We start from the raw sequence: 6,089 nt of genomic DNA on the forward strand, positions 1-6,089 counted from the left end.
CCATATATTTAAACACCTGAAAGTTTTATTAACGTAGATAATGAAACAAAAAAATGTCACAGTTTCACCCGAAAGGTGAAGCATCAAGTGCAATAGAAAATTAGTAGAGAGCTATACACCAGGACACCGTGAATTGAAAGCGCGCCGCCACATTGGTGAGCGCCGGTCGCGCCATATATACCAAGTGCCGCGAAGTAGCAGGCCTGGCCTGCCATACCGGGAGATGCGACCCAGCCCATAAGCGAAACTGTGGCTTTTCAGCTCGGCGGAAAGCGTGTATCGTGCTTTTTCTAACCTGTCATTTGCGCTGTCTCGATTCAATCAAACTTCAAGACCCCATGCAAGTCCGCAATGGCCACGCTGATTGCTGCGCAGACTGCAGAAGCGAATACATCGGGTAACTACGCTATTACAATTGTACAAACAGCGCGCTATATACTAGAACACGTGTGAGCTATAATATCTCCGTATTTTTGGCACGTAACCTTGGAATTAATATACAGCACTAGGTTGTTGCCATAAAATATTAATAGGTTGCATGATAAACCTTTATGAAAATTCTACTTTTGAACATGCATCGCACGGCAAAATTGTGCCCGGGCGTACGCTTTGCGACGAATATTGCGGAAAGCGGAGTTTCATCTATAAGTGCTCACCCTTGTGTGGTCTCGTTGTGTTGCTCGCGTGCTCTCGTTTGGGCGGTGTTGCTCGTTTGTGCGGTGTTGCTCGTTTGTGCGAGGCCATATCGGATTGTTGGCGTTTTCAATCAAATTTGTTTCTCGCTCCTGTTGTGGACAGGCAGCAGCTAGTGCTTGGGTACCAGCATGTAACAACGTTCCAAGGTTTCTACCAGCACGCAGAACATTGTCATCTGCACTTTCAGTTTGGTCTTGTTTGTCATGGTCACTGCTAGGTTGGCCATGTTCATCAACACAATGGCGAGGTTATTTGACTGGGCTTACAGCCTGCCTGATTAGCAGACTCCTGACTTTAACCACCTGCACATTGAAAACAAGCTATATGTTATAGTAAGAAGGGCTGTAGTTCTTTTCTATGCCATAACTGTTGGGAAGATATAAATTCCTCTCAAAATGAAAAAGAAAATGCGCAAGGCCAATTGTATTTTACAGCCACTTAAAAGCACAACATTCAGAACAAAGCCTACAGCACTTAGAACAAGCAGCGTATAGCGCTAAACCTGCACTCATTGGAAAATGTGGAACTACAGTTGTTATAACGTTCAACTACATGTGCAGTCAAAGCCCGTATAACAAGGTGAGCACGACAGATGCAGATGTTGTAGAGTTGTTGCACCAACCATGACAGGGCACATAAAATGACCATCCCTACTTAAAGCTGCATCATCAGGGACCCCTTTGGTACAAGACAATAACCGCACCTGCATTCCAAGAAATTATCCCCACCAACTGCAGCTACCTGGTATCAGACCTGTTTCGCTTGTGCGAGGCCATATCGGATTGTTGGCGTTCCCTGAGAAAAAAAGAACAGGCGAGAGCGAGCAAAATTTTGTTACAAAATACAACAATAATTAACCACCTTATTTTACTCGCTATATCAACAGAAAAAATTCGCGCTTTGCCTCGTATAACAGCACGCACGCAGTTTAGAGCTCAGGAGGCTCAAATGAATTCATTACGAATGACACCAGCAACACCAGCTCGTAATGACAGGCGCGCTGCAAGAACACCTTCGGCGACGAGCAGTCGTCGTTTACGTCTTTGTGGACGCATGCTACGTGACGAGCTAACTTCGGTTTACTTTCGTTAGTAATAACGCTCACCAGAAGGGCAACATTCTGTCGCCTACGACTTGTTCACGCTTAATGGTCATGCCGTGCGCCAGCTGCAAGTATCGCTAACCGCAAACACAACTGTTCTTCTTAACCATCGGGAGCTCTGCATGAATGAAGACACGAAAACGCTTGCTTATTTTGTTATAGCCAAGGCGAAGCATCGGCAAAGGATTCTGCTCTGTAGGCTTGTTGTCCAGAAAGTGCTTGGAGCAAACCTTAGTGTTACACATATTACGCTCGTAGGGCGCAAAGTTGAACGTGGCACCAAAATATACACAGCTCGCATACTCACTCGCGCATTTTCACTGGGTTGGTAGTCCTTCCTATTCACTGCAGCTATCCACTGATGGCACAGCTTGGCGTTCTTCGTTGCGGATGGAAATCGGTGCAAGCTGAAAACACCACACCGGCACGATTACCTACGCGTGTTGTGCTCTTCGCAAACAGCGCTAAGTAACCTGCTTCGTTTGCGCTGGTTGTTTTGGCACCCAAACACGACGCAATGCCGTCCAGATGACTTCTTGTACTTTGAAACCGCGTGAACGGACACATTTCCGCACTTTGGAGTCCTAGAGCTGGCACTTGCCATGTATACTGGGTCGCCGACGAACACACGTTTGGCAGCCCAGTACAAAGTGGCGCTGGTCGACCGGGCAGCCCGGGTGCGAGAGTATGCTTTCGGTTAGTCTGGGTGCGAGACTATCGTGTTCTGGTGTATAGACCAGATTATCTTAGCCTCGCACGCAGGCTGCGGGCGCGCTCCGATACTCTCGACACCAGGCGCCACATCGGTGTGGACTGCGGGAATCCGCGGCCTAGCGTCTGTTTATTTGTGCGTGGCGCTTGTTTCTGTCGTTGCTACTCGCGGTTTGAGTGAGTAGCAACGATGTACTGTACAAAACCTACTCGTCAGGGCGCCCTTGTGCCGTCGTCGGCATTCTTGATAGGAATGTGGCGGGCGCCAATATTTAAAAGTTCCGCTCGGCGTTACACTCTTTGTAACACTTGAAGGTGGAAGCCTCGTGCAAATTTAGTCATGCATTGAGTTATACATTAAGTTACACATTAGGCTATACATTACCAAATGATTGGCTTTCGCTACAGGTAAAACGCCGTGTGGCGCATACCCGCATATCATGGACTTGGGTACAAAGCGAGCTATGTGCCACGCGTGATCGGGTATATGCATTTCTGAAGCGCCACGTGTCATTTTTTTTGCCATCCGCGGCGACGCCGGGTTTTCGACGAGGCCGTTGCCAACTCTTCAAAGGACACCTCCGCATGAGAGAGAATAAAGTTTCGTCTTAATAACTACTCGGGTTTTACGGGCAAAAACCACGTTGCGATTATGATGCACGTCGTAGTGGACGGTTCCGGAAATTTCGATCACCTGTGGTTCCTTAACGTGCACTGACATCGCACAGTACACGGGCATCTAGCATTTCGCCTCCATTGAAATACGATTGTCGCGGCCGGGATCGAATCCGCGTCTTTCGCGTCAGCAGCCGAACAGCGTAACCACTGCACCAACGCGGCGGCGCCGAGCTGTGAGTTTTCAAGAAACGCTAGGAAACCAGATTATGATTATTGTTGCGTTACAGAAGCGCTCCCCAAGTATTCGTGTCCAGAAGCGCTCACCAAATACGTGGCCAAAACCTTTAGATAGCCAATCAATAGCTAATAGATAATCGATCAATAGTCGACAAATTCCGGAAAATGCTGGAGATGACTTAGTAGTGGTTAGCCTAGCCCAAATACGTGGCCAATACCTTGCGATAGCCATACGACAGCCAATCATAGCTAATTGATAATCGATCAATAAACAATAAATTCCGGAAAATGCTGGGGATGATCGATTTTGTAGTGCTTAGCCTAGCCCAAATACGGGGCCGATACCTAGCGATAACCAATTGATAGCCAATCAATAGCTAATCGATTATCGACAGATAATAATAAATTCCGGGAAATGCTGGGGATGGCTGGGTAGTGCTTAGCCTAGCCCAATACCCAAGACTAGCTAGGTGTCCATCAGCTCCGCTGTCTCTTTAGCATTGCGCCTGCAGTGCAAGCTACGCTATTTCTTTTTTTTTTCTTGGGGTGTTCAAGCAGGCGCGCTTTGGTCGCGTATCGCGTAGCCAACGAGGCTTTAGAGAAGCTTTCAGAGGCGGTTCAAAAGAAAGCAAACAGTGCTTCGCGGCAATATTGTTACTTTTGTCACATTCCTGGACTCACTAACTTTACACGAGGTGTGAAACGCATTTCCAAAACCGCTGCACTGTTTGGATAAGATTGTCGAGGTGCGAATGAAATCTAGTTTTATACCTTGTGAGTTTTACTTTTGTCAACAACTAAAGCATCGCCACACCGCACTGTCAAGTCATTGCAAAGGCTTTGTGACAGCGCACAGCGACGTTACATGCAGCTGTAGCATGCTTATCGGCACTAATTATTTTGCACCACGGCTGGGACTGGCCAGAACACTTGACCTAACAGAATATATCGCTTTATGACGCGCGGAAACCAATGCATACGTTTTCCGCAAACGAAAATGCATAGCCCTCATTGCGACCATGATACCGTAAAACTTTAGAAAAGTCAAGCGTGCCCTCGATGCGACGCGTGTTCTACTACGTTTGTCATGCGTACATAATGCAGAAGTGAAATGAGCACGCGCTTAGCAATTTTAAGCGTCAAAGGTCCGCTTGAAGAACAATTCATTGCCACCGCTCCTGCTTTCTGCCAGTGCAGCGAATCGCGGTGCCCTCAGTCCTCAGCCAATGGTCGCACCGCGGCGCCGCCATCGCGAGAAAATGGTGGCACCCGAGAACGAGTCTGGATTCTAGTCTACACGAAGTAAGGATAGTAGTTTTATCAGCTGTGTAAACCTCGACATGCAACAGCACCAGCAACGCGCAGAACTGTTGTCGGCCCCATCGGCGTTTTGCCCGCGTTCGCTCCGAACGCGCGCGGCGTTGTTGACTGTTGCCGGTGCCTCTGGGTCGGATTGGAGGTTTTCTACGAGTTCAGAACGGGACACTCGTCGAGCAATGTCGGAAGTCATTGCAACCTTCTCGCCTCGCAACGTTTTTATATAAATACGCATTTGATGCCGCATGCAGCCAAACGTCGCCTCCCCTCCCTCCCTCCGTCCGATCCTCCCACGGCCTTTCGCGCAACGGAAGAAGTCGTTTGCTCTCTATACATATAGATACATATAGTACGTTCAGCTCACCCGCACTGGCACCATGCCAGAACGCCGGAAATTACGTCAAGTCCAGCACGAGTTTCACGCACTGCGCGCTGCCAGACGAACGTCCGGAGCACCGGCGGTGTGCAATCTTCCGTAGCGCCCTCTGTGCTGCTGCGCGAGTAGCACACGATGACGTTTACACGACCCCTTCGCTTCGGCAGAAAACTGTCGATTTCAGTCTTTCCGCTATGAATGCAGTGGAGCTTTACGTGGACGGCGAGTGTTTCAGATGCCTTCTTACGAAAGAACAGCTGGAACGCCTCCAGGCAGGTACGTATATCATGTTATTTAATGTTACTGTCTGGAAAGAAAAAACACACATTCGTAGACTTTGACCAGAGAGCCGGATTGTAAGGTGTACGCGTCTTTCTAATGCTGTGTGTTCTTTTCCTTTTGCCATGAAATCATAGATCCATGAAAAGTGCCCCATTTTATCGCTTTTCTACGAGCTAGTGGTGGTGACAGCAGCGAGAGCCGTGCGGACAGTACGTAAGACACGTACGGTGTGCATGAACAACCTGAACGATTCTTATCTACCAGTGTGGTAACGGCGCATGCCCACAAGATGATCACGCACGTGGACAATAAATAAAAAAATATTACAATAGCATGGAGGTAAGATAAAAGCGTATGCGGAAGAAAAGGTACCGTGAAAAGTAACAAGGAAAAGACGACGATAGAGACCGAGTGAAAAGAGCGCTCTTTTCACTTTGTCTCTATCATCGTCCCTTTCTTGTTATTTTTCGCACTCTTACATAAGTGCAATGAAACCAACTAGCCCAGAAAGCCACCATTCCACAGTACCGTGAAGCATTACAGCACACCGTAATTCTGTGCAGGTGAAAAAACTGACGACCAGGCAAGGAATGCGTCATTTATGGAGCGAAGGCGAAACTAAAGTCCTTGAGAAGTTCACCCAGTGTATGCCCGAAGTTGGCCCTATGAAAAATTTAAAGACAAAGAAAAAGCATGTGGGCAGCCATCGCCGGAGAGCTCTCGAGTGAACTGGCTTAGAGAGGACCGCGA

This window comes from Dermacentor silvarum, chromosome 5 (genome assembly GCF_013339745.2).
Source record: "Dermacentor silvarum isolate Dsil-2018 chromosome 5, BIME_Dsil_1.4, whole genome shotgun sequence".
Taxonomy (NCBI): Eukaryota; Metazoa; Arthropoda; class Arachnida; order Ixodida; family Ixodidae; genus Dermacentor; species Dermacentor silvarum.